The sequence below is a fragment of the Oncorhynchus mykiss genome, chromosome 23, assembly GCF_057628025.1.
Source record: "Oncorhynchus mykiss isolate SJ-2025 chromosome 23, ASM5762802v1, whole genome shotgun sequence".
In the NCBI taxonomy this organism is placed as follows: domain Eukaryota; kingdom Metazoa; phylum Chordata; class Actinopteri; order Salmoniformes; family Salmonidae; genus Oncorhynchus; species Oncorhynchus mykiss.
In genome coordinates this window covers 11,259,065-11,286,338 of record NC_143044.1, presented here as the reverse complement: position 1 = coordinate 11,286,338, position 27,274 = coordinate 11,259,065, and the positions used below count along the sequence as shown (strand labels likewise).

Genomic DNA, 27,274 nt, shown 5'->3' with positions numbered 1-27,274 from the left:
ACAAATCTGTCATTCTGCCCCTCAACAGGCACTTAACCTACTGTTTCTAGGCCGTCATTGAAAATAAGAATTTGTTCTTAACTGACTTGCCTAGCTAAATAAAGGTTAAATAAAGGTTAAGAAAAAGGCTGTTGGATCAATTAAGCCTGCTCTCTGTGAGAACGCTTTCGAGAGCTACGGCGATGCTATTGATTTCAGTGGGGCACTTCAGTTACAAATATACATTTCAGCAGATCTACCAACACAGAGGCAATATTACTGGACAGGGCAAAGGGTCACAGGGAAAAGAGTGACGTCGAGGCACTCCAGGAATCTGTATAGCTGAACGTCTCACCATGTTCAGCAACTCTGGCCCCTTGACAGAGATGAAGTTAAGTCCAGACTCATTGGCAACAGCCTGAAATAAGAGAAAATGGTATACTGTTTTAAATGATTAATTACTTAAAACAAGCCTTCAACATTCTACTTATTTTAGCAGTTGGCAAATGGTACCTTGGCCAGCAGGGTCTTTCCACAGCCTGGAGGCCCAGCTAGCAACACCCCTGCAGGAGCACTGAGCTATGAACTGCTCAGGAGAACGCACAGGGGCCTATGGACACACACAAAGTTACACACACACTGCCCTTATTCATCTAAACAGCACACTACCACAGCATTCCTTCTGATGTCAACAACATTGAATGAATGCTGGCATGCTACCAGGACTATTTGCATTGTCCCCCCACCCCCATTTTTACGCTGCTGCTACTCTGTTTATTATCCATGTGTAGTCACTTTACCTCTACTTACATGTACACATTATCTCAATTACCTTGACTAACCTGTGCCCTCGCACCAGTACACCCTGTATATAGCCTCGCTACTGTTATTTTATTGTTGCTACTTAATTATTTGTTATTTTTCTTATTTATTTTTTACTTCAGTTTATTTTAGTAAATACTTTAATACTTATTTCTCTTAAATCTACATTGTTGGTTAAGGGTTTGTAAGTAAGCATTTCACTGTAAGATCTACCACACCTGTTGTAGTCTCCGCATGTGACTAATAAAATTTGAAATACACCCTACCACAATCCAGTCTGAATCTGGTGTTTAGAACTAGATAGAGTTAAAAGGCCTGTCATACAATTTTTATGTATGTATAACATTTACAATTAGGGACGAGATGATACTAGTACCACTATACTCGTTAGTATTGTAGCAAGCTGACAAAACACTAACTTCTTTAGGAAAACAGCCCTAATGTTAGAAACAAACACCATTATGTTGTCATCCAGAGTCAAATGTATTTTCCAAGCTGTAGCACACAATACTTTACATACAGCAGGTTTATAAAGAACCAATGAGTTCGGACAGCTTGTTTTAATTTTTGCCATGGAAAAGATATATAGATAATGGTATCGTCCCGGCCCCATTTACAATGTGCCATTAACTCTGTGAACACTGCTATTGACCGTGTAAATTGACTGACATCATGCAGTTGTTAAATGAACCCAAAGAGGACATATGGTTCCTTGTGTTGCTACTTATTCAAATCATAGCAGTTGAGTCAAACTACCATGTTGTTGGTGAGGAAGCCAATTATACATGGTTAAGTTCCCACTGTCAATCCCTATTGATCTAAATGACATGCTCAGAACAGGTATATTTCCTTTGTTCTGATGACCTTCTAGGGTGGGGACAATTGCTGTATGGTGTTATACTTTTAGAGTAGATGGTTTAATGTTTCTTAAAGAGCTAACCGCGATAGAGTTTGATATTGAACTTGACCAACTTAGAGACTACAAGAGCAAAGGAACTGGTCAATTATACTTTAAGGAGGAGGCAAGGAGTTTTTCCTGACCATGTGACCTGACCAGAAAAACTCCTGGCTCAAATTAAGTCCAAATCTTAATATGTTGGTGCGCAGTGGCTAACACTGAGCCCAACATATTAGATATCTTGTTTCAGGCCTATCGAGGCGATACCCACCAGGAGGGCCATGGTGAGCTCTTCGCGGATGTCATGCAGGGCCCCCACATCCTTCCAGGTGACGTCTGGCACCGTGGCGAAGCCTTCACTCTTGGCAGAGGGCTGCACGCTGGCCAGTGAGCCCTGGAAGTCTGACATGAGGATGCACAGGCCAGGCATCTGTTCCTCAGACAGAGATTCACTGCTCTTCAGCAGAGACAGCAGGTGACACAGCTCCCCCTGGTGGTAAAGACAGAAGTGGAACATTTTCACACCACTGAATCTGGTGAACTTTCCACCTTAATGGTCAGAGGGAATAGTAGATCCCATACTATGTACAGCATTCTGCCCTGGTGAAAAACACAACTAGTCTACGCTTAATGGAGTCAAATATATCACCCTGAAGATTGTCTCTGTGGCCAGAGGCTGCTGCTCATCTCTCGGTGGTACGTTAATTAGGTCTGTCATCTCCTGATTTTCTGTGTCTGCTAAAGCCTGACAGCTCTCATCACCTGCTCCCTCCTGGACCTCTGGGCCCTGTTGGAGAGGACATGCGCCCTGAGGCCCTTCTGACTCTCCTCTCCCCTCCGCCTTGGGGACCAGCCCCTGGTTCTTGTCCTGCATCTCCAGCAGGACCCTGTCGACGGCGCTCATGGCGGCCTCGCGGCACAGCGCCATGAGTTCAGCTCCCACATACCCAGGGGTCAGGCGGGCCAGCTGCCGGTAGTCAAAGTCCTCAGGGTGCTTCAGCTTCCGACAAAGGGTCTTCAGAATTCTGAGAGCAGGAATCAACACATGGCGGGTGACTTACAGTTGCAACACCAGAGCTAGCAACCACATTCTTGTCAACACCACTATTATTATAGGAGACAAGCCCACTCACCTGAGACGAGCTGCTTCGTCAGGTATCCCCAGACAGATTTCTTTGTCAAAGCGTCCAGCCCGGCGCAGCGCTGGGTCCAGAGAGCCTGGCCGATTGGTGGCACCAATAACCATCACCTGGGCTGTGACAGCTAAAGAGTTCAGGTCTGGAGGAACATATCGATGAGTGAAGGGACGATGAACGTCAACCAAAAGTACCAGAGAACGTGAATTGATCCTCTCCCAAGCCTGCCAACAAAATATGTCATATTGATATTTTTTATCATAAGTACTAAAAACGGAGATATTCCTATCAACAAAATGAAATGATGAAATCAACAAATGTATTCCACTAGCATCTCTCACCATCCATGCAAGTGAGCAGCTGAGAAACAATCCATCTCTCCATGTCCTTGGATGCCACCTCTCTTAGGAGTGATGGCATCAATCTCATCAATGAACAGGATGCAGGGGGAGCTGGTCTGCAAGGGTAAAAGGACCAGGATTGTTAGTCTCAGCAAGCGGTCCTTAAAAAAAGCCACAGTTAGCTGTAAAATAACATTTAAAAAACCTGTGTAGCAGCTTGACAGTAAGGTCTCAGGAGTAGGGCTTTCCCCAACAACAACAAAACATCTTGCTTCCGAGAGTTGGAACTTTGAGACTCGAAATTGAGCTCAGGTGCATTCTGTTTCCATTAATCATCCTTGAGCTGTTTCTACAACTTGGAGTCCACCTGTGGTAAATTCAATTGATTGGACATGATTTGGACATGATTTGGCACACACCTGTCTATATATAAGGTCTCACAGTTGACAGTGCATGTCAGAGCAAAAACCAAGCCATGAGGTTGAAGGAATTGTCCGTAGAGCACCGAGACAGGATTGTGTCAAGGCACAGATCTGGGGAATGGTAACAAAAAACTGCAGCATTGAAGGTCCCCAAGAACACAATGGCCTCCGCCATTCTTAAAATGGAAGGAGTTTGGAACCACCAAACTCTTCCTAGTGCTGGCCTCCCAGCTAAGCTGCGCAATCGGGGGGGGAAAGGGCCTTGGTCAGGGAGGTGACCATGGTCATTCTGACAGAGCTCCAGAGTTCCTCTGTGTAGATGGGAGAACCTTCCAGAAGGACAACCATCTCAGCAGCACTCCACCAATCAAGCCTTTACACTAGTGGCCAGACAGAAGCCACTCCTCAGTAAAAGGCATATGACAGCCTGCTTGGAGTTTGCCAAAGGCACCTAAAGACTCTCAGACCATGAGAAACAAGATTCTCTGGTCTGATGAAACCAATATTGAACTCTTTAGCCTGAATGGATCAAGGGAATGATGAACGGAGCAAAGTACAGAGAGATCCTAGATGAAAACATGCTCCAGAGCGCTCAGGACCTCAGACTGGGGTGACGGTTCCCCTTCCAACAGGACAAGGCAGGAGTGGTTTCGTGACAAGTCTCGATGTCCTTGAGATGCCCAGTCAGAGCCCGGACTTGAACCCAATCTAACATCTCTGGAGACTTGAAAATAGCTGTGCAGTGACGATCTCCATCCAACCTGACAGAGCTTGAGAGGATCTGCAGAGAAGAATGGGAGAAACTCCCCAAATACAGGTGTGCCAAGCTTGTAGCGTCATACCCTAGAAGAGTCAAGGCTGTAATTGCTACCAGAGGTGCTTCAACAAAGTACTGAGTAAAGGGTCTGAATACTTATGTAAAATATATATTTTTTTAATATACATTTGCAAAAATGTCAACCTGTTTTTGCTTCGTCATTATGGGGTATTGTGTGTAGACTGATAGGAAAAATTATGTAATGCATTTTGGAAAAGTCAAGGGGTCTGAATACTTTCCGGATACACTGTATATTTGCGACTGCTCGACCAAAAGCCTATCCACCAAACAATCGACTAAATGGTGTCAGCCCTACTTAGGAGTGACACTTACCACAGCTTCTGCTCAGACTCCCCTGACACCCCAGACACCAGCTCTGGCGCAGACACCTTCAGCAAGGGCAACTCCATTTCCTGGTAACGCAGAGGGAAATTAATAAGTCACCTAGAAACCACTATGTTATTTGTAGATTTTTCCAGGAAATGTGTAAAAGTGCTACCAAAAAACAGGTTTTGCACAGTAGTGAGAAAAAAATTAAATCAACATTCAGACCAAGGTTATTATAGTAAACAAAAAAAGAATTAAAACAAAATAATGAACAAACCCGTTTGAAAAACTAAAACTATTACACTTGACTACAAAACTAACTAAAATCCATCATGAATTATGTTCAATTAGATTTTTTCTAAACTTCAGCCAAAAACCTAAGCTTTTTGAAGATTGTCTAGTTACTGAATCTGGCAGGTAAAATGTGTCTGGGAGATGGCAATGTTTCAAATAGGCCTAGCTTGTGCATCCCTATTACTAGCGATCACTAGATAACAGAAAGACAAAAAAAGGTTTGTAGGTTGCCTACTAGATTCTGCCTTTTCTACTAAAGTTAAAAAGCAGTGGATTGGTGTAAACATGGGCGAAAGAGTTTTGCTCTGTAACAAAGTTAAGAACGTACCATAAGCTCACGCCACAGCTAGCTTGTAATGTTGCCGATGGAGCTATCGATTAGGTATTTTTCGATAGCTCAAACGGTTGGTACGTTGTCAAGATAATCAAATTGTCACATGAGTCTAATACAACTGTTGTAGACTTTACCGTAAAATGCTTGCTTACGAGCCCTTCCCAACAATGCAGAGTTTAAAATAGTAACAAGAGGAATAAAATAAAATACACAATGGAGCTACGAGTACCAGCACCAGATCAATGTGCAGGGGTACGAGGTAGGTATTTGAGGTAGATATGTACATGAAGGGAGGGTAAAGTGACTAGGCATCAGGATAGATAATAATTTGAGTGAAATAAATAACTGAGTAGCAGCACACTGACGTCCATTTATTTCACTGGTGCCATGACCCTAATCGGCTGTTGGGCTCAGCTCAACGGCTGGGGTCGCTCGCTGTGTAGTGAGTTTAAAAGGAGTGAATGTAACGGAGTTAAGAATGTACCGTAGGCGCACTGCACAGCTAGCTTGAAATGTCGCCGATGAGCTATTGAATTAAGATATTTTTCGATAGCTCAAACGGTTGGTATGTTGTCAAGTAGGACGGTCACGTGTGTCTACGAGCAGAGGACCACTGGTTTGAGTCCAGTATGGTGACAGGGAAAGAAGCTACACTGTTAACAGCACAGGACCCGTTTCACTTCCAACATATTTGTTTTTACATCAGTCTCTCTCTCACAGACTATTCCTTTAAAATCCACGTCACATTGAGATGGGTTTAAAATTATAAAATCAAACCTATAACCTGACCCATCACCTTGTATTACTGCCAACCAGTTGCAAAGTGACATCCCCAAAAAATGATTCAATACAAATAACTAGCCTAGCCTCCCATGCCTGCTTTCTATCCCTAACACTAAATAATATAAAAATGAAATATAAATGTTTTAGTAACCTTGATCCAGAATCACACCAGCCACAGGCTGGGCCAGGAGAGTCTTTCCACAGCCAGGGGGACCATGGAGCAGAAACTCCCATGGAGGGACAACCCCCAGCTGCTGGTACACCTCTGGGTGACGCATATGGATCAGCAGCTTGCACACCTCCTACAGTTACAAAGAGCCAGATAGGAATTCAATCTACAAGCCATTATGGTTCAGCGCCTGGGTCATCATGTTCAGTAGAATACAATGTAGCAAAATGCTTTGAAATGGGAAATGAATACGAGCATTCTTATTGGACAAGTTCAGGTATCATCTCTACTGCATCAAAACACAACCCTGGATACATCTAAATGAGCTTCCACAGCTAAGCAAACAAAATACTAAAGGAAAGATGTCAATGTAACAAGTGTACCGCCAATGTGTCTTCATTGCCACCAACATTTTCAAACTTTAATGTAGAATACTGTAGCTCAATGGATTTTGTCATCGCTAGAACAATCAGAGGACAACTTATAGTTTATAAAACACACACCATTCTGACTTCAAGTGCTAATGTAAAATGTCTTGACATGTTCAACTGTTTGCTGTATATTGTTTGTATCCTTGACTGACTACAATGTTAGACTTCTTAAACATCAGCAAAGTAAGGTGGGAAGCAGCCTTTACCTTTCTTGTTAATGATACTGGCCTCTGTCGCCATCATTTCGCTTTGAAACTCCCTCTTTCTGATGTTTCGATTTTTTTTAAATTGGCATTTTTTAAAATTTCTTCTCGGGCTCAAGCATTGAGATATTTGTCTGCTTCTGGTGAAGTCAATAGAAGCATTCAAATTGTTATAGCAAATTGTGAGACAAAGAGACATGTAGCAATCCACAACTGATGAAAGACAGCATAGGAAGCTGTAAGACATACATTTCCTGCAGGACTGGCTGCCTCCTCTTTGCACAGGTCAATGAGGATGCTGTCCTGCTCCGGGCCTCTGCCCTTGTTTTTGAACCACCCCCCTGCAGACACCTTGGTGCCACAACTATGAGGGGTGGACTGATCCTGGGCAGGGCTGTCTGATGCAGACTGTTCCCTCTTGGGAGAAGTCCCACTCTCTGGGTTACCCTTCTTGTACAGGGACATTGGGGAGCTATTCATGACGTTGATGGGCTGGTCAGGCAAGGGATAATCAGAAGGAAAAACAAGTTCAGTCTATTAGCATAGCATCCTGAAGCTCTTTGCCATTTATTATATTACATGGTAATAAGCAACAGCTAATGATGGTACACCTGACAAATTAATTATATGGGAATTAGTAGAGGATTATGTACCAGTTGTTCGGGAAGGTCCTCATGTCATCCGAGTTACTGCTGCCATCACTGTAAAAGACCAGAATATGAACAGTTTAGTCACGCCACTCAGGTGACAAATCAAAAAGGTTATGAGCAGATGGCGTGACCCTTACCCAGCATCCTTCTGACTGTGTTTGGCTCTCTTGGCTAAGTGCTTGTTCTCCAGATCTGTCATTCCAGATTCATCGCATATCACTCCATGGACTAGAAGGGAAAAGGAAGCGAGAATAACAATATCTGGTTTTCTCTCGGAGAGACAGGCTAAAATACTTTCACCAAAAGGCAAGAGAACATTGTGATCGTCAGTGGCATTATTAAACTATCAAAAATGGCTTCCGAAGTCAAATAATAGATTGATTATCTGTATGAAGAAAAGGTTTTTGCTGACCTTTTTCCACCTGAATCCTGAATGCAGTCTTGTTTCGCCTGCCATAGTCCATTCTGAGGGTACAATATTATTTTATTATTTATTTTATTTAACCTTTATTTATGTGCATAAACCCTGAAGGTGTTCAGAAAGGCAAAGCTGTGGAAAGAGTACAGGGGGAAATTATGACAAACCTCACCTGTGGAGTCTCTGAAGGTCTTCTGCCATTGAAGAAATGTCAACATTGTCCGCTCTGGTTACTCAAATACCAGCAAACAAAATTGAACAGATTCCAATACAGTAACAAACCATTATTACTGTTAATTTTGTAGCTAGTTGTTACCGTGGATAGCTAGTCCAAAATTGTCTTTACCTGCTCAACTTTCTGATTGAGTCGGTTGTCCACTCTGCCGAAGCCACCTTCATTGTGTCCTGTCACATTTGATAACTGCATTAGTGAAGCGTTATTACACGTAAGCTAGCTAATGCAAACTCGCCACATTCCGTACAAATGTGCGCAACCGCAACATTCAAACGAGGCTACAAAGAAAACTAATGGGGACTGTAGCGACTGTGTTGAATTCAACATCGGGGGTGTGAACTAGGTTTCTATTCAAGCATTGATCGACATGGTAATGGCTCTATAGTATTGGAGAAAAGTTGGTCTTCCAAATTGACAATGACCCCAGGCATACTTCCAAAGTTGTGGCAAAATGGCTTAAGGATAACAAAGTCAAGGTAATGGAGTGGCCATTACAAAGCCCTGACCTCAATCCTATAGAAAATTTGTGGGTAGAACTGAAAAAGTGTGCACGAGCATGGAGGCCTACAAACCTGACTCAGTTACGCTCTGTCAGGAGGAATGGGCCAAAATTCACCCAACTTATTCTGGGAAGCTTGTGGAAGGCTACCCAAAACATTTGACCCAAGTTAAACAATTTAAAGGCCATGCTACCAAATACGAATTGAGTGTATGTAAACTTCTGACCCACTGGGAATGTGATGAAAGAAATAAAAGCTGAAATAAATCATTCTCTCTACTATTATGCTGACATTTCACATTCTTAAAATAAAGTGGTGATCCTAACTGACCTAAGACAAGGAATTTTTACTTAGATTAAATGACAGGAATTGTGAAAAACTGAGTTTAAATGTATTTGGCTAACGTGTATGTAAAATTCCGACTTCAACTGTATTTTTTGTATTTTTTTTATAGCTGCTAGTTAAATAAAGGTTTAAAAAAAAAGTACTTGCCATGCTCATTCCACCGATGGGTTGCTGCGTGGCTCTCAGCATTGGTCATGTCTTCAAAGAACTCCTCACACTTCTGGCAGTAGAACCTGATGACAGGAATTAAAAAGCTAGACCCTGAAAAATATAGGAGTGAAAAGGCATTTAAGAGTCATTCTATTTGCAAGTAATGATAGAATCAACAAATAATGCTTAAATTATGTAGACAGAAAAGATGGGTCTATAATGAATAATATTGTACCATCCTGCTTTAGCAATTCCTCCAGTTCCTTCACTAGAGTCTCTTTCCTTTTCATTTGGTCCTGTCTCGATCTCCTCTGACTCGCATGGTCATCTTTGCTCTAGAAACATACTGTACACAACATACAGTACCAGTCAAAAGTTTGGACACACCTAAGGGCTTTTCTTTATTTGTACATCAAAACTATGAAATAACACATGGAATTGTGTAAAACAAATCAAAATATATTTTATATTTCAGATTCTTGAAAGTAGACACCCTTTGTGTTGATGGGAGCTTTGCACACTCTTGGAATTCTCTCAATCAGCTTCATGAGGTAGGCAAATGGAATGCATTTCAATTAACAGGTGTGCCTTGTTAAAAGTTCATTTGTGGAATTTATTTTCTTCTTAATGCGTTTGAGCCAATCAGTTGTGTTGTGACAAGGTAGGGGTGGTAAACAGAAGATAGCCTTATTTGGTAAAAGACCAAGTCCATATAATGACAAGAAGAGAAATGACAGTCCATCATTACTTTAAGACATGAAGTTCAGTCAACCCGGAAAATTTCAAGAACTTTCAAAATTTCTTCAAATGCAGTTGCAAAAACTCTCAAGCACTATGATGAAACTGTCTCTCATGAGGACCACCACACCACGGCCCAGAGTTACCTCTGCTGCAGAGGATAAGTTCATTAGAGTTAACTGCACCTCAGATTGCAGCCCAATTAAATGCTTCGGAGAGTTCATGTAAGAGACATCGAAAATAACTGTTCAGAGGAGACTGCGTGAATCAGGCATTCATGGTCGAATTGCTGCAAAGAAACCACTACTAAAGGACACCAATAAGAAGAGGAGACTTGCTTGGGCCAAGAAACACGAGCAATGGACATTAGACCAATCTGTCCTTTGGTCTGATGTGTCCAAATTTTAGATTTTTGGTTCCAACCGCTGTGTCTTTGTGAGATGCAGAATAGGTGAAGGGAATATCTCTGCATGTGTGGCTCGCATCGTGAAGCATGGAGGAGGTGGTGTACTGGTGCTTTCCTGGTGACACTGTCGGGGGATTTATTTTGAATTCAAGGCACACTTAACCAGCTTGGTTACCACAGCATCCTGCAGCGATACGCCATCCCATCTCATTTGCGCTTAGTGGGACTATCATTTGTTTTTCAACAAGACAAGGACCCAAAACTCACCTCCAGGCTGTGTAAGGGCAATTGACCAAGGAGAGTGATGGATCAGATGACCTGGTCTCCACAATCACCGACCTCAACCTAATTGAGATGGTTTGGGATGAGTTGGACAGCAGAGTGAAGGAAAAGCAGCCAACAAGTGCTCAGCGTAGACTGTTGGAAAAGCATTCCTCATGAAACTGGTTGAGAGAATGCCAAGAGTGTGCAAAGCTGTCATCAAGCCAAAGGGTCGCTACTTTGAAGGATCTGAAATATAAAATATATTTGATTTGTTTAACACTTTTTTGGTTACTACATGATGCCATGTGTTATTTCATAGTGTTGATGTCTTCACTTTTATTCTACTATGTACAAATAAATAAAAACCCTGGAATTATTGTTGTATCCAAACTTTTGACTGATACTGTACATCAGGAGTAATTATCATCAGCAATAATTAGTTTTATCTCAGAGAAAAGAGTGTGATTGGAATGATACTGCCAGGTAAATTACCTTTTGTTTGCCTGAAATCCTCTGGGAATGGTTGCTATCATGTGGATCACTCTCTGCACTTTTCTCCCTTGTTGCTAAGAAAGCAAGTGAAATGCAATTAGTCAGGTAAGTAATATAGATTCACATGTTTCCTGTAAGAGTAAATGTGTTGTATATAGACTGCTCTCACCTTTAACAATGGACTATAAAGACTCCAGTGCTTGTCGTATTGGTGCTGTTCCAAGTGCTGGCGAGGCCAGTCTGGGCTCCTGTGATTCCCCAGCTACAAGAGGAAGAGGCAGCATTGGTGCTGGTAACGCCAGTTTCTCCTCCTGCTTCTGCTCCGGTATCTTCCCATCCTTCTGCTCCGGCATCTTCCCATCCGTCTGCTGCTGCAGCTTGATCATCAACTTACTGATCTCCGCTGTGCCCAGATTCAGCCCAATGGTTTTCAGCATGGTCTTGATCTTCTCACACTCCTTCACAGTGGGGGCAGGTTTCACATCAGGAGCAGGGACAGGCTGTACCCTCGATTCAGGCCTCACACTGAACTGGACCAGTGGAAGAGGCAACTTGAAGTCCTGGATTTCACCATGGTTCCCGAACAGAGGCATGCTTTGATCGTAAGGAGGGCCTGCCGGTGAGACCTCTGCATAGCTTTGCTGGGTAATGGTTGTGGACTGTGCAAAAGGCAGGGTGGCAGGGCGTTGTTTTGGTTATCCTCATTCCCATAAAGAAAGTCCTCCTCATCCTCAACCTCCTCCTGTTTCTGAACAGGCAAGACCTCCCTAGTGTCCTGCAGCCAGAATAAATCACAGCCCACTCTCTCGTGGGGGAGGAGATTGCTGTCAGTTTCCTGCTGTCTCATCTGGGAAACTTCCTGTCCACTGACTGGATTAGGCCCATCTGGAACTTGAAGAAATTCCTGTCTTCTGGCCAACCTGGAATACTGCTGCTCTGGATTTCTCTGCTGAAGTTATTGGCCTATGGAACAAATAGAAAAGACAATGAGTTTTATTGTGAGAATTTATTTTACATTTGTTAGATTGCCTAGCCTTCTTCACTGCAGATATAATTGATAGTTTTGCAGCAAAATGGATCTCACAAGGTCTGTAGAACATTCATTAACTTACCATACCCCATGATGACATGTCGTTCTCATACTATACCTGGATTGTGAGAATGGCATTCTTGATGGAAGGCATACTGTCCTCCAGTTTGAGGCACTGGAGCAGGTCATTGTAAGCGGAGGCGTGACTACTGATGCTGCTGCCGCTACAGCTCCGACTGGGGCTCCTTTTGTCCCTGTGGTCTGGGTGATGTTCCATTCAGCCCTGACTCTTTCCACGGCTGCGACTCCTACTCCTTGCTCTGCTTTTGCTCCTTGTCTGACTTTTCCCTCGGCTTCGGCTGCTACTACGAGCCTTGCTTTTGCTTCTGACCTGGCTCTTTCCACGACTGTGACTCCTGCTCCGTGGTCTGCTTTTGCTTCTTGCCTGGCTTTTTCTTCGGGTACGACTTCTGCTGCACGGACGGCTCTTGCTTCTCACCTTGCTCTTTGCTCGGCTCTTGCTCCTGCTTTCCTTTGCTGGACTACGAGATTTTCTCCGCAGACTTTGCCTCTCATAGCCCCGGTCTTCTGGTACACCTGGTGCCTTGACTGCCTTCCCTGCGTCCGACAGGTTGAATCCTTTGAGGAAGTCAGGGACTGGCTTATTGGCTGCAAGGCATCTGAGGAATTCTTCACCAGCCATCAAGTTCTCCCTGATATACAAGTAAAAGCTGTTTAGATTCCTGTCCATTGCAAGCAGCTACAATTGAATGAGGTTGTGAACTAGGGGGCGATTCCACGTCAGCGTAGGTGGAAAATATTTTTGGTATCTCAGATTGTTCTGACAATTCTCACATATAAATTATGTTTGACATGCTTTTTACATTTGTATCTTTCCAGATCCCCTTTTTTCCTTTAACGAGTCCAAAGACAAGGATATACTGCTCTCCCGGGAACAGGCCCAAATCCCTGTCATTTGCGTGACGAAAAGATAGAGGATAAGAGGACGCAGATCGGGCTGCCTTCCGAGAATCTGCAGGTGAGTAAGTAAACTTCCACTGCCATCCGTCCTACTTGCTAACATGCAATCATTGAAAATAACATTGATGACCTACGATTACTCTACAAACGGGACATTAAGAACTGTAATATCTTATGTTTCACTGAGTCGTGGCTGAACGACGACACGGATAATATAGAGCTGGCGGGATTTTCCATGTACCAGCAGAACAGAGAAGCTACGACTGGTAAGACGAGGGGTGGGGTGTGTGTCTTTTTGTCAATAAAAGTCTCTAGGTATTGCTCACCTGAGGTAGAGTACCTTATGATAAGCTGTAGACTATATTCATAGCTGTCTATTTACCACCACAGACCGATGCTGGAAATTAGTTTTACCAAATGTTCACCAGCATGTTACATGTGCAACCAGAGATAATAAAACTCTAGACCACCTTTACTCCACACACATACAGTGGGGCAAAAAAGTATTTAGTCAGCCACCAATTGTGCAAGTTCTCCCACTTAAAAAGATGAGAGGTCTGTAATTTTGATAATAGGTACACTTCAACTATGACAGACAAAATGAGAAAAAAAATCCAGAAAATCCCATTGTAGGATTTTTAATGAATTAATTTGCAAATTATGGTGGAAAATAAGTATTTGGTCACCTACAAACAAGCAAGATTTCTGGCTCTCACAGACCTGTAACTTCTTCTTTAAGAGGCTCCTCTGTCCTCCACTCATTACCTGTATTAATGGCACCTGTTTGAACTTGTTATCAGTATAAAAGACACCTGTCCACAACCTGAAACAGTCACACTCCAAACTCCACCATGGCCAAGACCAAAGAGCTGTCAAAGGACACAAGAAACAAAATTGTAGACCTGCACCAGGCTGGGAAGATTGAATCTGCAATAGGTAAGCAGTTTGGTTTGAATAAATCAACTGTGGGAGCAATTATTAGGAAATGGAAGACATACAAGACCACTGATAATCTCCCTCGATCTGGGGCTCCATGCAAGATCTCACCCCGTGGGGTCAAAATGATCATAAGAACCACACGGGGGGACCTAGTGAATGACCTGCAGAGAGCTGGGACCAAAGTAACAAAGCCTACCATCAGTAACACACTACGCCGCCAGGGACTCAAATCCTGCAGTGCCAGACGTGTCCCCCTGCTTAAGCCAGTACATGTCCAGGCACGTCTGAAGTTTGCTAGAGAGCATTTGGATGATCCAGAAGAAGATTGGGAGAATGTCATATGGTCAGATGAAACCAAAATATAACTTTTTGGTAAAAACTCAACTCGTCGTGTTTGGAGGACAAAGAATGCTGAGTTGCATCTAATGAACACCATACCTACTGTGAAGCATGGGGGTGGAAACATCATGCTTTGGGGCTGTTTTTCTGCAAAGGGACCAGGACGACTGATCAGTGTAAAGGAAAGAATGAATGGGGCCATGTATCGTGAGATTTTGAGTGAAAACCTCCTTCCATCAGCAAGGGTATTGAAGATGAAACGTGGCTGGGTCTTTCAGCATGACAATGATCCCAAACACACTGCCCGGGCAACAAAGGAGTGGCTTCGTAAGAAGCATTTCAAGGTCCTGGAGTGGCCTAGCTAGTCTCCAGATCTCAACCCCATAGAAAATCTTTGGAGGGAGTTGAAAGTCCATGTTGCCCAGCAACAGCCCCAAAACATCACTGCTCTAGAGGAGATCTGCATGGAGGAATGGAGCCAAAATACCAGCAACAGTGTGTGAAAACCTTGTGAAGACTTACAGAAAACGTTTGACCTCTGTCATTGCCAACAAAGGGTATATAACAAAGTATTGAGATAAACTTTTGTTATTGACCAAATACTTATTTTCCACCATAATTTGCAAATAAATTCATTAAAAATCCTACAATGGGATTTTCTGGATTTCTTTTCTCATTTTGTCTGTCATAGTTGAAGTGTACCTATGATGAAAATTACAGTCCTCTCTCATCTTTTTAAGTGGGAGAACTTGCACAATTGGTGGCTGACTAAATACTTTTTTGCCCCACTGTAGATGCATACAAGCTCTCCACCACCCTCCATTTGGAAAATCTGACCATAATTATATCCTCCAGGTTCCTGCTTACAAGCAAAAACTAAAGCAGGAAGTACCAGTGACTCGCTCAATACGAAAGTCATCAGATGACACAGATGCTACGCTACAGGACTGTTTTGCTAGCACAGACTGGAATATGTTCCGGGAATCATCCAATGGCATTGAGGAGTATACCACCTCAGTCATCGGCTTCATCAATAAGTGCATCGACGACGTCGTCCCCGCAGTAACCGTACGTACATATCCCAACCAGAAGCCATGGATTACAGGCAACATCCACATTGAGTTAAAGGCTAGAGATGCCAATTTCAAGGAGTAGGACACTTATAAGAAATCCCACTATGCCCTCGGACAAACCATCAAACAAGCAAAGTGTCATTACAGGATTAAGACTGAATCCTACTACACCAGCTCTGACGCTCGTCGGATGTGGCAGGGCTCAAACTATTACGGACTATAAAGGGAAACCCAGACGCGAGCTGCCCAGTGACGCGAGCCTACCATATGAGCTAAATGCCTTTTATGCTCGCTTCGAGGCAAGCAACACTGAAGCATGCACGAGAGCACCAGCTGTTCTGAATGACTGTGTGATAATGCCCTCGGTGGCCGATGTGAGCAAGACCTTCAACTTTCGCAAAGCCGCAGGGCCAGATGGATTACCAGGACGTGTACTCAAAGCATGCACAACCAACTGGGAAGTGTCTTCACTGACATTTTCAACCTCTCCCTGACTCAGTCTGTAATACCTACATGTTTCAAGCAGACCATCATAGTCCCTGTGACCAAGGAAGCGAAGGTAACCTGTCTAAATGATTACCGCCCCATAGCACTCACTTCGGTAGCCATGATGTGCTTTGAAAGGCTGGTCATGGCTCACATCACCAGCATCCTCCCGGATACCCTAGACCCACTCTAATTCGCATACCGCCCCAACAGATGCACAGGTGATGCAATCACAATCGCACTCCACACTGCCCTTTCCTACCTGGACAAAAGGAACACCTATGTGAGAATGCTGTTCATTGACTACAGCTCAGCATTCAACACCATAGTGTCCATGAAGCGTATCACTAAGCTAAGGACCCTGGGACTAAACACATCCCTCTGCAATTGGATCCTGGACTTCCTGAGGGGCCGCCCCCTGAGGGTAGGTCCCTCCTGTACTCCCTGTTCACCCACAACTGCATGGCCGCGCACAACTCCAACACCATCATCAAGTTTGCTGATGACACGATGATCGTGGGCCTGATCACCAATGACGATGAGACCGTCTATAGGGAGGAGGTCAAAGACCTGGCAGTGTTATGCCAGGACAACAACCTCTCCCTCAACGTGGGCAAGACAAAGGAGCTTATGATGGACTACAGGAAATAGAGGGCTGAACACGCCCCCATTCACATCGATGAGGCTGTAGTGGAGCGGGTTGAGTGCTTTAAATTCCTCTATGTCCACATCGCTAAGGACCGATCATGTCCAAACACACCAACACAGTCATGAAGAGGGCTAGACAATGCCTCTTCCCCCCCAGGAAGCTGAAAAGATTTTGCATGGGCCCTCAGATCCTCAAAATGTTATACAACTGCACCACTGAGAGCATCCTGATTGGCTGCATCACCGTTTGGTATGGCAACTGCTTGGCATCCGATTGCAAGGCACTACAGAGGCTAGTGCGAAAGGCCAAGTACACCTCTATACGCGCAGTGTCAGAGGAAGGCCCTCAAAGACTCCAGTCACCCAGGTCATAGACTGTTCTCTCTGCTACCACATGGCAAACAGTACCGGAGTGCTAAGTCTGGGACCAAAAGGCTCATGAACAGCTTCTACCCCCAAGCCATAAGACTGCTAAATATACTGAACAAAAATATAAATGCAACATGCAACAAGATTTTACTGAGTTCAAATGAGAAAATCAGTCAAATGAAATAAGTGCATTAGGGCCTAATCTATGGATTTCACATGACTGGGAATACAGATATGCATCTGTTGGTCACAGATACCTTAAAAGAAAAATGGGCCTCAGGATCTCGTTACTGTATTTCTGTGCATTCAAATTGCCATTGATAAAATGGCTATCTGGCCCATAGAGACTGAAGGACTAGGAACTTTATGCTGCACACCGCATCAAGCCATCTCTGAACTGTACACAAAATAAATGCACTATACTGCATTGCACTCTGTTCATTTCTCTGCATTTAAATATATTCATACTGATACTGTAAATTTGTACATTCACTGTATAGCAACTGTATACCCGCGGTACATTTGTATATCCACTGATTCTCTTACAGCGCTATGCTCACTCTACCTAGTTGTATATAATGTATGTAACCTTTGTTTAAACTCTGTATTCTGCCTCTAAATGCTGTCTATCACTAGCAGCCATATCACCAAGTACAATTCTGAGTATGTGTAAATGTACTTGGTGAAAAAAGGTGATTCTGATTCTGAGGTACTGTCTGTGGGAAGTCACTGAAGTAATCTGGGCAGCTATCCTATTCTCATATTATGGAAGCTCGCCCGCAGGCATAATGGAACCAATGCCATCTGCCCAAAGAACATTCTTCCAAGGGTCTTGATGATTATCCAGGTGCTTCTTGGCAAATCAAATCAAATCAAATTTATTTATATAGCCCTTTGTACATCAGCTGATATCTCAAAGTGCTGTACAGAAACCCAGCCTAAAACCCCAAACAGCAAGCAATGCAGGTGTAGAAGCACGGTGGCTAGGAAAAACTCCCTAGAAAGGCCAAAACCTAGGAAGAAACCTAGAGAGGAACCAGGCTATGTGGGGTGGCCAGTCCTCTTCTGGCTGTGCCGGGTGGAGATTATAACAGAACATGTTCAAATGTTCATAAATGACCAGCATGGTCGAATAATAATAAGGCAGAACAGTTGAAACTGGAGCAGCAGCACAGTCAGGTGGACTGGGGACAGCAAGGAGTCATCATGTCAGGTATTCCTGGGGCATGGTCCTAGGGCTCAGGTCCTCCGAGAGAGAGAAAGAAAGAAAGAGAGAATTAGAGAGAGCATATGTGGGATGGCCAGTCCTCTTCTGGCTGTGCCGGGTGGAGATTATAACAGAACATGGCCAAGATGTTCAAATGTTCATAAATGACCAGCATGGTCGGATAATAATAAGGCAGAACAGTTGAAACTGGAGCAGCAGCACGGCCAGGTGGACTGGCAAACTTGAGTCAACTTTTTGGATGAGATGGGTCCTATTATGTCTGGTGAAAACCAAACACTACATTCCACAGTAAGAACCTCTTACCAACAGTCAATCATGGTGGTGGTAGTGTGATGGTTTGGGGATGCGTTGCTGCCTCAGGACCTGGACGGCTTAATAGGAGGAACCATGAACTCTGCTCTGTATCAGAGAATTCTACAGGAGAATGTCAAGCCATTTGTCTGTAAGCTAAAGCCAGGGGCGCAACTTTCACTGGGGACGGGGGCGGACATTCTGAAATTGCAGTTTTGTCATTGGAATGTGATACAATACGAGGCAATGGTGTGCTTTAGGACCATGCGGACGCCTCCGAGGTAGGCTTTGATGTCCCCCCCCACACTTCTAAAGCCAAAGTTGCACCCCTGGCTGAAGCTGAAGCGCAGCTGGGTCATGCAGCAAGACAATGATTCAAAACACACAATCAAGTCTACATGAAAATGGTTAAACAATTTTTTTTATTGTTGTTGTAATGGCCTAGTAAATGTTGTGGCAGGACTTAAAACGTGCAGTTCATGCTTAACAATCCACAAATGTCGCTGAGTTAAAGCAGTTCTGCGTGCAAGAGTGAGCCAAAATTCCCCAACAGCGATGTGAGAGTCTGATCAACAACTACAGAAAGCATTTGGTTGCAGTCATTGCAGCTAAAGGTGCCACAACCACTTGTTCAGTGTAAGGAGGCAATTACCTTATCACACAGGGGAATTGGGTGTTGCATAACTTTGTTAGTTAAATAAATAAAATAAGTAGATATTTTTTTATTTATTTGTAAACTCAGGTTCCCTTTATCTAATATTAGGTTTTGGTTGAAGATCTGACAACATTCAGTTAAAAAATATATACAAAAGTAGAGAATCAGAAAGTGGGCAAATACTTTTTACAGCACTGTATCTCATAATGAGTCATTTATGAGATAGTAAGTAACTTTCTCATACAAATAACTTACTATCTCATAATTGACTTAGTATCTCATTATGACATGAATTGAATTATGACTTACATATCTCATAACAAAGACTCATAATTCTGATTTACTATCTCATAATTCCGACTTACTATCTCATAACTGGTATTCAGGTTCATTTTTTTCGTGGCGGGAACGAGCTTCCATATCACTTGGCATGTTTGATTTACAATGATAAATTGTAGATGATCTGTGCCATTTGGCCACCACTAGGGGGTGGTGTCTGATAACACACATTTTACATTTCCCATTTCACTTTAGATGATAGTGAATTCAGACATTTTAATAGAACACGAAAGGCATTTTTTTCAGATGTTGCTTCCTCTTTCTAAATTAGATCTAAATTAACTGTATCTGCTTTCTGTGGGAGACATCCTGTTGTGGACACCCCATCTTCCCTCTCTACATCCCACTGGTTCAACATGTAAAAAAATACTGGTACTCCAGTCTGATAAACAGGAGTCGATTCTTTATTTGGCCGTTTACAGTGTAAAGGTCGATAGTTTACATGCCACATATGGAGAAACAGAATTCTTAGCACTCCAGGGGTTTATCTTTAAGACATGGTGCCCCCCAGTGAAGATACAACACACATAGGTCTAAGCAGAGATAGAGAGAGAAGACAGATTTGGCAAATCAACCCATAGCACATGGTTGACAAGATGGAACAGGACAACATTGAAGCACAGTATAGAGCAGATTTATACATAAAAGTGAAATATGAAAAGATATGGGAAATGAGTAGGCTACTAACAGCAGATGGTTCATAGGAATAATGTAAAACTTCTATAAATACATTATATTATCATCACTTATTTTTCCTTTGTTCAAAAAAACACTGTTTTTAAAGCCCATAACCCCAACATAATCCATCAAGGTAATGCGTTTAACACATAAATAAGGTAATTGACCAAGGTAATGTATATACAGTGCCTTGCGAAAGTATTCGGCCCCCTTGAACTTTGCGACCTTTTGCCACATTTCAGGCTTCAAACATAAAGATATAAAACTGTATTTTTTTGTGAAGAATCAACAACAAGTGGGACACAATCATGAAGTGGAACGACATTTATTGGATATTTCAAACTTTTCTAACAAATCAAAAACTGAAAAATTGGCCGTGCAAAATTATTCAGCCCCCTTAAGTTAATACTTTGTAGCGCCACCTTTTGCTGCGATTACAGCTGTAAGTCGCTTGGGGTATGTCTCTTATCAGTTTTGCACATCGAGAGACTGACATTTTTTCCCATTCCTCCTTGCAAAACAGCTCGAGCTCAGTGAGGTTGGATGGAGAGCATTTGTGAACAGCAGTTTTCAGTTCTTTCCACAGATTCTCGATTGGATTCAGGTCTGGACTTTGACTTGGCCATTCTAACACCTGGATATGTTTATTTTTGAACCATTCCATTGTAGATGTTGCTTTATGTTTTGGATCATTGTCTTGTTGGAAGACAAATCTCCGTCCCAGTCTCAGGTCTTTTGCAGAATCCATCAGGTTTTCTTCCAGAATGGTCCTGTATTTGGCTCCATCCATCTTCCCATCAATTTTAACCATCTTCCCTGTCCTTGCTGAAGAAAAGCAGGCCCAAACCATGATGCTGCCACCACCACGTTTGACAGTGGGGATGGTGTGTTCAGCTGTGTTGCTTTTACGCCAAACACAACGTTTTGCATTGTTGCCAAAAAGTTCAATTTTGGTTTCATCTGACCAGAGCACCTTCTTCCACATGTTTGGTGTGTCTCCCAGGTGGCTTGTGGCAAACTTTAAACAACACTTTTTATGGATATCTTTAAGAAATGGCTTTCTTCTTGCCACTCTTCCATAAAGGCCAGATGTGTGCAATATACGACTGATTGTTGTCCTATGGACAGAGTCTCCCACCTCAGCTGTAGATCTCTGCAGTTCATCCAGAGTGATCATGGGCCTCTTGGCTGCATCTCTGATCAGTCTTCACCTTGTATGAGCTGAAAGTTTAGAGGGACGGCCAGGTCTTGGTAGATTTGCAGTGGTCTGATACTCCTTCCATTTCAATATTATCGCTTGCACAGTGCTCCTTGGGATGTTTAAAGCTTGGGAAATATTTTTGTATCCAAATCCGGCTTTAAACTTCTTCACAACAGTATCTCGGACCTGCCTGGTGTGTTCCTTGTTCTTCACGATGCTCTCTGCACTTTTAACGGACCTCTGAGACTATCACAGTGCAGGTGCAATTATACAGAGACTTGATTACACACAGGTGGATTGTATTTATCATCATTAGTCATTTAGGTCAACATTGGATCATTCAGAGATCCTCACTGAACTTCTGGAGAGAGTTTGCTGCACTGAAAGTAAAGGGGCAGAATAATTTTGCACGCCCAATTTTTCAGTTTTTGATTTGTTAAAAGAGTTTGAAATATCCAATAAATGTCGTTCCACTTCATGATTGTGTCCCACTTGTTGTTGATTCTTCACAAAAAAATACAGTTTTATATCTTTATGTTTGAAGCCTGAAATGTGGCAAAAGGTCGCAAAGTTCAAGGGGGCCGAATACTTCCGCAAGGCACTGTATTTGGATGTAGCCTATGAAGTTGCATTTCTTTTATTGCTTTTTAACCATTTTCATTTAGACTTGATTGTGTGTTTTGAATCATTGTCTTGCTGCATGACCCAGCCGCGCTTCAGCTTCAGCCAGGGGTGCATTCATATTATATACATAAATCCAGTATTCAAGTTTGATTAGTTGGTGAATTCTGCCTCTCTAATAATGCATCTGATATTGGACTGCAATGACAGTTTTTTTGGCCTCAGAATGTGTTGGCTTTACTTTTCCCTCAAACAAAGACTGTCAGCAGGTAACAGGGCACTGTTTCAAAAAATACACAAGGAGTAAAAACACTGCCATATGACTGGTTTCAGGAAAGCATTGAATGAGAGTTTTCTGTGGTAACCTTCAATAACAATCTGACAATTCTAAACTGAATGCTAGGTGCTGAAAATCTGTAGTTTTATACAGTACATTATAAAAATGTGTATAAATTTGCCACATCAACAAATAAAATAAAAATTGGCACAGAATGGCTAATTAAACAATGCTAGAAAATGCTCTACATAAACAATACATTAGACAGTATGAAAATAGATGAAAAACGTACAATCAAGTGAGAACACACTTTTCTCCAGTAGACCAGTTAAATGTTGATAATAGTGTCATCAATATTGTTGACAATAATTTGACAGGAATAATATAAAGGCTTGTTGGAATGTGTCCCGAATACAAACAAAGTATGTCGTTGTAGAAGTGAAGTTGTTATTGTCGTAATATCCCTTATAGACATGATAACTCAGAACCTTTTTCAAAACAAGCAAAGTCATTTTGTGGTATTTACAAAACATGACCAAAAGTATGTGAACACCTGCTCGTCAAACATCTCATTCCAAACTCACAGGCAATAATATGGAGTTGGTCCCCCCTTTCCTGCTATAACAGCCTCCACTCTTCTGGGAAGGTTTTCCACTGGATGTTGGAACATTGCTGCAGGGACTTGCTTCCCGTTCAGCCACAAGAGCATTAGTTAGGTCGAGCACTGATATTGGGCGATTAGGCCTGGCTCGCAGTCGCCGTTCCAATTCATCCCAAAGGTGTTCGAGGGAGTAGAGGTCAGGGCTCTGTGCAGGCCAGTCAAGTTCTTCCTCTCCGATCTCGACAAACCATTTCTGTATGGACCTTGCTTTGTGCACAGGGGCATTGTCATGCTGAAACAGGAAAGAGGCTTCCCCAAACTGTTGCCACAAATTTGGAAGCACAGAATCATCTAGAATATCATTGCATGCTATAGTGTCAATATATCCCTTCACTGGAACTAAGGGGCCTAGACCAAACCATGAAAAACAGCCCCAGACCATTATTCCTCCTCCACCAAAATTTACAATTGGCACTATGCATTTGGGCAGGTAGCGTTTTCCTGGCATCCACCAAACCCAGACTCGTCTGTCAAACTGCCAGATGGGGAAGCGTGATTCATCACTCCAGAGAACGCATTTCCACTGCCTCAGAGTCCAATGGCGGCAAGCTTTGCACCACTCCAGCCGACACTTGGCATTGCGCATGGTTATCTTAGGCTTGTATGCGGCTGATCAGCCATGGAAACAAGTGGAGGCTGTTGAGGGGAGTACAGCTCATAATACTGTTTGGAACGGAGCAAATGCAATAGCATCAAACACATGGAAACCATGTGTTGGATGTATTTGATACCATTCCACTTATTTCCGCTCCAGCCATTACCATGAGCTTGTTCTACCCTATTATGGTTGAGATTGCGTCACCTGTGGATCTGTTGGGGCGTTATGCGAATTGGAGTGGGTCTTGGGTATCCGGGAGGATGCTGTTGATGTGAGCCATGACCAGCCTTTCAAAGTACTTCATGGCTACCGACGTGAGTGCTACCGGGCGGTAGTCATTTAGGCAGGTTACCTTCACTTCCTTGGGCACAGGGACTATAGTGGTCTGCTTGAAACATGTAGGTATTACAGACTCGGTAAGGGAGAGGTTGAAAATGTCAGTGAAGACACTTGCCAGTTGGTCCGCGGATGCTTTGAGTACACGTCCTGGTAATCCATCTGGCCCTGCAGCTTTGTGAAAGTTGACCTGATTAACCAGTTGCATCTCTAGGGGCGCTATTTCATTTTTGGATAAAAAACGTTCCCGTTTTAAGCGCGATATTTTGTCACGAAAAGATGCTCGACTATGCATATTATTGACAGTTTTGGAAAGAAAACACTCTGAAGTTTCAGAATCTGCAAAGATTTTGTCTGTAAGTGCCCCGGAACTCATTCTACAGGCAAAACCAAGATGATACGTCAAACAGGAAATGAGCAGAATTTCTGAAGCTCTGTTTTCTAATGTCTCCTTATATGGCTGTGAATGCGACAGGAATAAGCTTAGACCTTCTGCCGTTTCCCCAAGATGTCGGCAGCATTGTGACGTATTTGTAGGCATATCATTGGAAGATTGACCAAAAGAGACTACATTTTCCAAGTGTCCGCCTGGTGTCCTGCGTCGAAACTGGTGCGCAAAGCCATGTGCAAGTATTTTTCCATTTGATTGAGAGGAGAAACCATGCTTCCACGAACGATATATCATCGAAGAGATATGTGAAAAACACCTTGAGGATTGATTCTAAACAACGTTTGCCATGTTTTCAGTCGATATTATGGAGTTAATTTGGAAAAAAGTTCGCGTTTTGAGGACTGAATTTTCGTTTTTTTTTGGTAGCCAAATGTGATGTACAAAACGGAGCTATTTCTAATACACAAAGAATCTTTTTGGAAGAACTGAGCATCTGCTATCTAACTGAGAGTCTCCTCATTGAAAACATCAGAAGTTCTTCAAAGGTAAATGATTTTATTTGAAGGCTTTTATGTTTTTGTTGAAATGTTGCGTGCTGGATGCTAACGCTAATGCTAACGCTAAATGCTACGCTAGCTAGCTACTTTTACACAAATTATTGTTTTCCTATGGTTGAGAAGCATATTTTGAAAATCTGAGATGACAGTGTTGTTTACAAAAGGCTAAGCTTGAGAGATGGCATATTTATTTCATTTCATTTGCGATTTTCATGAATAGTTAACGTTGCGTTATGGTAATGAGCTTGAGTCTGTATTCACGATCCCGGATCCGGGATGGGGAGATCAGAAAGGTTAAAGGACTTGCTCACATTGGCTACCGAGAGTGTTATCACACAGTCATACAGAACAGCTGGTGCTCTCTTGCATGCTTCAGTGTTGCTTGCCTTGAAGTGAGCATAAAAGGCATTTAGCTCGTCTGGTAAGCTCGCATCACTGGGCAGCTCACGTATGGGTTTCCCTTTGTAGCCCATAATAGTTTAAGCCCTGCCACATCCATCGAGCGTCAGAGCCAGTGTGGTAGGATTCAATCTTAAACTTGTATTGACGCTTTGCTTGTTTGATGGTTAGTCTGAGGGCATAGCACGATTTCTTATAAGCGTCCAGATTAGTGTCGCGCTCCTTGAAAACAGCAGCTCTAGCCATTAGCTCGATGCAGATGTTGCCTGTGATCCATGGCTTTTGTTTGGGATATGTACGTACGGTCACCGTACGTCGTCGATGCACTTATTGATGAAGCCAATGACTGAGGTGGTATACTCCTCAATACCATTGGATGAATCCCGGAACATATCCCAGTCTGTGCTAGCAAACAGTCCTGTAGCGTAGCATCTGACCACTTACGTATTGAGTGAGTCACTGGTACTTCCTGCTTTAGTTTTTGCTTGTATGCACGAATGAGGAAGATATGATTATGGTCAGATTTGCCAAACGGAGGGCGGGGACGAGCTTTGTATGCATCTCTGTGTGTGGAGTAAAGGTGATCTAGAGTTTTGGTTGCACATGTGACATGCTGGTAAAAATTTGGTAAAACGGATTTAAGTTTTCCTGCATTGTCCCCGACCACTAGGAGCGCCACTTCTGGATGAGCATTTTCTTGTTTGCTTATGGCCTTATGGAGTTGTTTGAGTGCAGTCTTAGTGCCGGCGTCAGTCTGTGGTGGTAAATAGACGACTATGAATAATATAGATGAGAACTCTCTTGGTAGATAGTGTGTCTACAGCTTATCATAAGGTACTCTACCTCAGGCGAGCAATACCTTGAGACTTCTTCAATATTAGATATCGCGCACCAGCTGTTATTGACAAAAAGACACATACCCCCACCCCTCGTCTTACCAGACATAGCTTCTTCTCTGTTCTGCTGGTACATGGAAAATCCTGCCAGCTCTATATTATCCGTGTCGTCATTCAGCCACAACTAGGTGAAACAAGATATTACAGTTTTTAATGTCCCGTTGGTAGGGTAATCGTAGGTCATCAATTTTATTTTCCAATGATTGCATGTTAGCAAGTAGAACGGATGTGGGAGTTTACTCGCTCGCCTACGGATTCTCAGAAGGCAGCCTGACCTTTGCCCTCTTTTCCTCCGTCTTTTCTTCACGCAAATGATGGGGATTTGGGCCTGTTCCCAGGAAAGCAGTATATCCTTCTCGTCGGATTCGTTAAGAGATATAGCTTCTTCCAGTTCGTGGTGAGTAATCGTTGTTCTGATGTCCAGAAGTTATTTTCAGTCATAGGAGACGGTAGCTACAACATTACATACAAAATAAGTTAAGAAATAAGTTGCAAAAAAACTGTTGGTTAGGAGCATGTAAAACGTCAGCCATCCTCTTCGGCGCCATCTTATCAAAACATGTGTTTAATGCCATTCCATTTGCTCCGTTCCAGCCATTATTATGAGCTGTCCTCCCCTCAGCAGTCTCCACTGATGGAAACCCATTTCATGAAGTTCCCAACAAATAGTTATTGTGCTGACGTTGCATCCAGAGGCAGTTTGGAACTCGGTAGTGAGTGTTGCAACGATAACAGACCATTTTTAGGCACTGCGTGCTTCAGCACTCGGGCAAGTCCCGTTCTGTGAGCTTTTGTGGCCTATCACTTTGCGGCTGAGTTGTTGTTGCTCCTAGACGTTTTCACTTCACAAGAACAGCATTTATAGTTGACCGGGGCAGCTCTAGCAGGGCAGAAATTTGAAGAACTGACTTGTTGGAAAGGTGGCATCCTATGACGGTGCCACATTGAAAGTCACTGAGCTCTTCAGTAAGGCCAATCTACTGCTAATGTTGTGTGCTTGATGTTATACACCTGTCAGCAACGGGTGTGGCTGAAATAGCCAAATCCACTAATTTGAAGGGGTGTCCACATACTTTTGTATATATAAGTGTATGTGAATGTGAGACAAGCAGAGAATTCAAAGGTCA

At 43.0% G+C, this 27,274-nt stretch overlaps 2 pseudogenes across 2 annotated transcripts; both read right to left on the bottom strand.

Annotated features, from left to right (window-relative positions):
- Positions 1-206: 206 nt before the first annotated feature.
- LOC110503089 (nuclear valosin-containing protein-like) lies at positions 207-8,451 on the bottom strand (annotated as a pseudogene). Its single transcript, XR_016491241.1, has 12 exons — positions 8,371-8,451; positions 8,197-8,250; positions 8,019-8,071; positions 7,744-7,834; positions 7,610-7,657; positions 7,134-7,448; positions 6,305-6,455; positions 2,833-3,169; positions 2,349-2,724; positions 1,971-2,189; positions 493-589; positions 207-397 (listed from the first exon to the last, which is right to left on the bottom strand). The product of XR_016491241.1 is annotated as a nuclear valosin-containing protein-like (transcript).
- A 637-nt stretch (positions 8,452-9,088) lies between these two features.
- On the bottom strand, positions 9,089-13,081 carry LOC149972505 (uncharacterized; annotated as a pseudogene). Its single transcript, XR_016491240.1, has 5 exons — positions 12,303-13,081; positions 11,338-12,117; positions 10,666-10,672; positions 9,490-9,589; positions 9,089-9,365 (listed from the first exon to the last, which is right to left on the bottom strand). The product of XR_016491240.1 is annotated as an uncharacterized LOC149972505 (transcript).
- Between the last annotated feature and the right edge of the window lie 14,193 nt (positions 13,082-27,274).